This window comes from Rhea pennata, chromosome 4 (assembly GCF_028389875.1).
Source record: "Rhea pennata isolate bPtePen1 chromosome 4, bPtePen1.pri, whole genome shotgun sequence".
NCBI classification, from domain to species: Eukaryota; Metazoa; Chordata; class Aves; order Rheiformes; family Rheidae; genus Rhea; species Rhea pennata.
In genome coordinates this window covers 44,545,079-44,553,302 of record NC_084666.1, presented here as the reverse complement: position 1 = coordinate 44,553,302, position 8,224 = coordinate 44,545,079, and positions in this window count along the sequence as shown.

Here is an 8,224-nt window from a genome sequence, read left to right as displayed (position 1 = left end):
TTTATGTCACTTGCTGATGCCATAAACATACCTTCCTTTCCATTGCCAATAATGGAAAACCTTGAATAAAACTGTCTCTTCTTCTGTTACCCTTCTGTAACTATCTCGTCCTACAGTGGCAGAAATTCTTGAAGGTGGTGCCCTGTTATGTTGAAGTCTGAGCACAAGTCAACTCATCAACAGGTTTTTACATGTTCCATTTCTGTACCAACAAGTACCGAGAAGTCCATTTTGCAGGGACTTACTAAAAGGTACGCTTTGATAAGTGAGGATTAGGATAGACACAGATTTCATAACAGGATATATGAGAATTCAGGTGCCCCATATTCTAATTTAGAAATGAATAAATTGTATAATGCATTAAGGTCCTATTCAGCAGTGATGTGTTCTTGAACACTTACATTGCAGTTAAATTTTATCATTTGGATAAAGGAAGAATCACAGCATTGCTTAAGGATAGTGTATTCTGTTAACGTTTTTTTATATATATCATTATGATACTTTTACATTTTGGTAAATGTGTAAATCTTTGTGGGTTAGCTGCTTTTTTTTTATCCATACATCTTGCTTAAAATGTCAGGAAAGGAAGCCTCACTGATTAGCTCCCAAGACAAATACTGTCCAGCTATTTTTTCTGCCGCAGTTTCCCAGGACCACTTTAGTATTCTTGCCCTGTGCCAGGAGTTGCATCTGATTCTTTATGTACATTTTTTAATTTACAATTAGTTTCCAGCTGAAGTCAGTGCCCCTGGTTACAGGAAAACAGTTCGCAAAGAAATTAATCCAGTTTAGTAATTGTTTTATACAGCACCAGTGAAAATGTTAGTCTTATGCACAAGGTACTTGAATTTTTTACAATTAGGTAGCTCAATTTTTAAACTCTTGTACACTTCCATCTGTCATAAAATTGAATAAGAGCCTTGAAATGGGTATTGTACAACATTCAACCCAGCATGTATGGGAAGAGAAAAATCAGTAATTACCCTCAATTCAGAAATTATTTATGTACTGCGAGTATAGCTAGTTCAAGCAACTGCTTCAGTAATGATTTCTTCCATAACGATAAAGAATTTTCTTAAACCTACAGAAAAATATTGTTGTGAAGACTGGTACCTTTCTTAGACTAGTGCTGTAACATAAGGAAACACAAAGCAAAAATGTATCATCAACAGTAGGGGAGGTTTTTTGTGATAGAAAGGACAACACTGCTGAAGGAAATGATGCTGAAAAAAACCCCACTATTGAAAATCGTACAGCAGATTTTCTGAACATCAGAAAACTCAAAGTCCAACTGTTTAACGGAAATCACTAAGTGTGCTGCATATTAATGGCAACTTCAGTTACTGAAATAGTACTTTCAATAATATCAGGGAAAGAAGCAAACAGAGAAGCAGTTAGCACAAAAATCACACACACATCTTCCAGAAGAGAGGTATTTTGTAGAAGTCTTAAAATGCCTTTGAAACATAAAGAAAAAAGCATAGTTGCTTCTCCTATGGCTGGTAATCACGTTGCAATGCAGTTAATGTCCAACCCATGCACGTAAAGATGGTGTCTTCCTCAAATCTGCTTCATCGTTCCCTTCCGCTGTGTTCTGTATGTCCATGTAATGAATATAAACGTAAGGCACAGAAAAGTGAAATGACCTGAAATTAGTGTTATAGGCAGAGCCAGGAATAGATTCTAGGTCTCAGACTCCCACGTTAGCACTTAGCCTCAGGGTGTGGGTATTCTGCTCATCATTCAACTTCAGCATTTCTTCCACTTCACACCCCTTCTGCAATGGGGTGAATCATAGCCAATATGTTAGAGTAGAATGAAGCTACTCATCTTTGAAAATTTGCAGGCCTTTGTCACCCAGAAGCTTTTTCAAAACTAATAAAACAGCATGCATGATATCCTGATGAGGAAGGTTTGAGGCAATATAGTAGACTGTAATAAGAAGAGGAAGCTAAAAATTTTTCATGCTCCCTATGATGAGAGGTTCTTTCCAGACTATCACTAGATAACCTTAAATGTGCATAGAAAATATCATCTTACCTTTTGAACCTGAGAACATATTCTGCTAAATAGAAAGGAGCATCTCTGCAAATTTGTCATAATCTAAAATATTTTTAAAAATCTTTTTGAAGTTTCATAATTTGTCATAAAAGCTTTTAACTTTGAGGAATTTCCCTTTCTCAGGTTGTATAGGGTAATAAATTGCTGTCTGTTGTTCTGCCCAGTACTTGTACTTTCTGAAGCACACTTCCTCATAAAAAACTGTGATGTTAAACAATTTGACCTATATTATATGTTTCAGTTGGAGCTACTTTCCTATCTGTTATCAAACCCATTAGTATGTAAAAAAAGATAGTAATTCCAGCATCCTTCTGTGTCCAACCTTGATTAAAGCTCCAGTTGGCAAAGCAGAGCAAGTTTGATAGTTCTTTTTATCCTATTGAGAGTACATTTCGTTTCAAATGTAATAGCTTCAACTTGATTTTCAAGAAGAGCTTTTCCTCCTTTTTTTATAGCTGTAAGATTTGATTATGTAGCTGCTTGATGTTTACAGATGGAAGATAAGAACAATTTTTATTCATTGCTTTTTTTTTTTTTTTTAACATACATTAGGGAAGATATGTATTAGGCATAATCATACACTCTTCCTACTTGATAGTACAGCAATGCTGATGTGGGTATTACTCTCAAGACAAGAAGAGCAAGGTGTGTTTCTCCCATAGAACTCAATGCTGCTGCAATGTCACTGTTAATGTTTCCTGAACAATCTCTATACAAACCCCTTTAAAGCCCAGTGGCACATCTGACTTCCCAAATACTTACTCATGGAAGGAAGCTTTTTGAAACCTCTAGCTCAACAGGGATACTTAATGATAAGCAAAACAAAATTAAAACTAACCGCACGAGACAAATACAACAGGTGATTAATGCAAAACGCAAAAAACAGTAGTTGTAATGCAGCTTTTCAAAGAGGCCACAATTTGTCTCGTTACCTTTAAGTGCATGTTTATTTAGATGAAATCCATGTGACAAATTACAAAAACTTACAATAAGTCAAATCATAACATAAATGTACTCTCCAAATTTTGGTCAGAAGCCAAATAAGGCTGCCAATAATCATCTCCTGGATATTTTTTTTTCAAAATGTCAACTCTGTGAATAGCTTCAGATGTCAATTCTTTTCCTTACTGTGCTTGCCAATTAAATATATAAAAACTTGCATTTAAACACTTTATATTTTAAAAAAGTTCACTGAAATCCCATTTACTTAGAGGGATGAATGAACAAACTTCTGGCCTAGTTCTCATGCTGCATCTCAGAACTGGCTGTTGAAATCGGTTCTTAATTAATGATTCACTAGAGGAAATACTTGCATGCCAATAACACAAGCATAAATTATATTTAGAATAAAAATTATTTTAAAAATAAAAATTGTTAAAAATACCAAAATTCCAGTACTACTCATTTCTAAGCCAAAATCTCTGTGCGTTGTGCTTAAACACTTGCATCTGTGTACACTAGATCCTTGCTTCATGAATGAGGCATTAATAAAAGAGCAACTCCTGGTACTTATTTGACTGTCACTTTACTTGCTAGCAATAATAAAAGGGGAATGGAAAGAACACCATGCTAGAGTGTTTTATTCCATCTTTTTCACGAGCATGGTCTTTAATTGTGTAGTGTTCAGTGGAACGAAGTAGCCTGAGCTATTTTGAGAACACTGGTTAGCTCAGTGTTTAGAAATTTGGCTTCTAGACAATTTTTCTGCAAAACTGTTTTTTGGCGGGTAGGCAACGACTGTGGTGCGCGTGCATTTGTCTTTAAATCACTGTGTCATAGCCACATTTTTCCAGTCCACTGAAGCAAGAACAGGAATGCAGATTTAATTTAAGATGTTTCTGACTCTCTGGAGGAGTTCTTCGCTGGCTAAACGCACTTAGGGCTGTGTTGCTCCCAGACCTAATAGCTCGCAGACCAAGAGGCAACGTTCAGCTCCCCAGGGTTCACCTGCAGAAGTTCGTTTGGCTCTGTAGAGTTCACGGGATAGATGTGCAAGGGAAATCATGGGCGCGGATTTCCCGAAGGGCTGTGGCAGCTAGCTGCTCTTTGCTACTAGTCCTGCACCTATTCACCCCTAAAATCACAGGCCTCAGCTGTTACCGTGGGTAGCGTAGTCAGTAGGCTGTAACGTACTATCCCTTTCTAAAAGGGCCTATGAATTTCAGCAAGCGGAAAGTAAGAGAATATATAGATATAATGTTTAATGTTTTGTTTGTATGGAGCTCTATAAATTTAGAGAATTATTTCTGTAGATTCTGTAACTCATCTTCAGATTTGTATAGCAGAAATCTAAATTTCTACAGGATGTTTCAAAGCATCTGTGCAAAAGATATATGCTTTAATGTTACTAGATTGCTCATAAGGGACGTGGAATTTCATGGGGGTATGATTTTTGCCTTGGCACCTGCAGAAGTCTGATAATTCTGTATTTTAAATTAAAACTAATACTGAGTAATGTTACAGTTAGTTGCATCCTTTCCTGGCATGGCATTTTTTGTATCATACTTGAAATTAAAATGTGAGCTTTAGGATATTTTTGGGACACAATTCAGTTTTGAAAACTCTAGATTGTAATTATGTTTTTTGAAGCAAAAAGGAAACACTTTGCAGTCAGCAGCATGCTCATAATGTAGCAAATGTTTGGCAAAAAATCAAATTTTCAAGATTCCTATATAATTTTTTTTATACATAGTTATCTATGGCCAACTTTTGTTCTCTCTGTCATTGCCATTGAAATAATTGCAGATTTAGACTGGTGTGCAAAAACAATAGCATTGCTGGAGTTCTGGAGTTTCCTAATCAATTACTTTGTTGAAATCTTTAAATATTGATGATAATTAAGAGGAACTGTGCCTATGGGCATATCATGCCTGATACGTTCCTGATATATTTCACTAGATTTTGTCTCTTCTAGTCTCCACAGCAGTGACTTAATGCCAGAGGAACATTCAAGCAACACAAGGTTTTATAAAAGTATTCATGCTACTAGCTTATATTAATTTATTGTCACATGTATTTCAAAAATTGTAAACAAATCAAGAAGTAAAAATAGAATAGAAAATAGGATTGATGTATATAGATCAAAAGTATTGTTACTTCATTCAGTGTTTATTCACAGAAATAAAATTGAGAAGATTTTTTTTGTTTGGAAATTCAAGACTTTATTTTTTTATTTAACTTGCACTGAATGAATTAAGTTGCATTAAGATCAAGAATAAACTGGCGCAGACACCTCCTCTGGCTCATCAAGAACAGAGTAGACCTTAATTCACATGAGTTTTCCTGGGATTGCGTTGTATCATATAAGTACCTGAGCTAGGTTTAAACTAATCAGAAGGTACAAGAAGTATTCCATATGCAAAAACATACAATATGGGGCAGGCTAAATTGCCTTTGCCTACTCGATACTGGTCGATATCCATTTTTTAGGTTCTTCATTTTCTCCGTTTGCTATGTAGAAGAACCTGGGTGTCCAAACTGGGGCTGTGAAATTCACTCCAGAGTAAGATGCTCTAGGCGTTTTGTATGGTTTTGGACTTACCGTAAGTTATTACAATTTGTCAGTATGCCCCAACATTGGAAAAGTGCAGTTCTGTTTCTTCATTTGTGAACATCTGAAAAGCAATTGCTCCCATATTTCTGCCTGGAGAAAACAGGTTTTTCTCATTGTACTAAAAGATACATTTGTAAAAAAGAAAACTTGAAGTCATTTCTTAATGGCAAGATAAAGTATATTTGAACAAGTGCTAAAAAGAAATATGTCCACAGGTTAATACCACTAACAGTAAAGGCAAAACCAATGTTGTCACAGTGTCTCTTTAGAAAGCCAGGCAGCATCCCTTAGGCATTTAACTGGACTTATTTCTCTGCATACTGACCCACGAAGATGTGGCTGAGAGAAGGACAAACTCTTATAGGTAATGCTCTTTTCATAAGCTGTATGCTAAATACCAGTTGTATCTTTAATTTAGCAAAACAGATACTTTCTTGGATTTGTCATTAAATGGATTAATCAAATCTGTAGTTTGTTAGGGTTAACATTCTCCTTTGCATTCTCATTTGCATCAGAAATGATAATTGACCTTTTAGCAAAGAACAGTGTATTAAAGTGTAGTCTAAGTCCACTTTACAATTCCTCGTTACATTCGTCCTGTAGAGTGGAAGATTTGCTGATGTCTTGTTTTCTCAGATCTCATTTTTACAGAAGTGCAGCCAACATAATCTGTTTTTGAACTGGCTCAGGAAAAACTCATTTCCCATCTGAGCTGTGCTCACGCAAATGATCAATTTGGGATCACAAGACCAGTACTATTACTAGCCATTTCTTAAAGTGTTTGAATCTCATCTCAACAGTGATAAACAGGTCACAGAACTACCATATAAACTTTAAATGATCACAAAGTGATTTAAAGTTCTGGCATTCTGAGGCTGACTGAATGATTTTACTAAATATAGTTGTTCGCACAATTTATATATGTGGAATTTGACAAATCAGTTCAGATAGAATGAAGACTGTCCCATGCTTTGGCACAAAACTTGGCCCAAACTAAACATTTCTGAAGGTCAGAAAACTCTGAATAACTTGTTTTGTTGTATTCAGACATGCCTTTGTATTTCTGGTGGAAGGCAGGAAAAACAGTGCCATGAGAAAAGCCTATTATTTAAAATGAATTGACCAGAAACTCCAGGCAACTGGAATGGTTCCAGTACAAGATAATCCAGCTTCTCTCTTCTCTGTGCTTTTTTCCCTTCTCTTTTACGGCCACCCAGCGGCCTCTTGACTTCCTTGAAAGCGCTGGTGAACTTGCACTTCATAGTGAACCACTGCTTCGTTCCCATTAGCGTAGAGGCACTGCTCTTTCTTTTCTTTCCAGATGTGAACTGCAGTCATGGTCACCTTTTATAAATGCTTTATCACATGGGAAGGCATTTTAAGAATACTAGAAGGGGGAACCAGACTCATTTATCTGCTTTTTTGAGTCTGAAGGAGAGAAATTCAGGAAAAAAAAGGCACTTTATCTGCCCTTTGGTTTAGAACAGGTTTATGGCTTTTTATGGCTTTTAACTATATATTCAGAATCTGCAGGTAAGTGGTTAATTGTCCAAACCTTTGCGTGATTCTAATTCTGCATTAGTAAGTCCAAAAATATTTTAAGACCGTCTTCCTGACTGCAAGATATTTATTCGGTATAATTATACTCTAAGAATAAACTCTAATGCATCTTTAAAAACATCTGTTTAAAAATCCTTAATGAAGGATTCCTTCCTTCTTAAATCTTGTCTTCTCTGCATATAAAGAAGACCCATTAGATCCATCAGGTCCCATTTGCTGAGTCTAGTCATGCAGATGAAGTTCAAAGACTGCTCTGCAGTTGGAAAAAAAATACTCTGAAATAGTGATAAAAGAAATCTCATTACAGACCTAACTGCAGGGCAGTAGGCTCATAAGCTACTTGGCAAAGGATCTGTTTTCATCACTTCATCAATTATAGATGTATCTTTGTAGTTCTGTAAAATAGTCCAGAAACTGAACTTCTGCTGAGCATTTAAAACATGGAATGCAGTGTAGCCACAAGTTGGCAAACTCCTTTCACTTCATCCAAAAGGTATCAGGCTTATTCTGAAAATCTGCTTGAGGATCTAATCTGGCAAAATTGCTAATGGATTCAGGCCACCAGGTGCTCTCAGAGAAGTTAGTAAAATGTGTGTACGGGCCCCTTCTCTTACTTCTTTCTTTTCATTGTATAGCTATGGTTTACTATGCATAGTGACCAAACAAGTAATATGCAATAATGCTTTATTTAAGAAAATGCCTGTTGACCTCAAGTTAGACTTGATGATTTGAGTGAGTTACCTGTCACACATTCTCTTGAAAAAAGTGCTGTTTGTTTGACCTTCATCTGGATTTTGAGCAAAGACATTATTGTATATTATGAAATAGCAGTTCACCTCTTAGGCTGCAGTTGTGTGAAACAGCCCACTCAAAGAAGTGGTGGAAGACACAGTAATCATTTAAGCTTTCCTGGGCAAAGAAATATATTGTGAGTGGTAAACCGACGTACTTCAGGAGGTAGGAAAATATGATTGCCTCTCATTCTTAGAAATCTACAGAGACAAAACTTTTTAAAGTAGAAGTTTGATTTTTGTACTTTTTTGTTGGAAC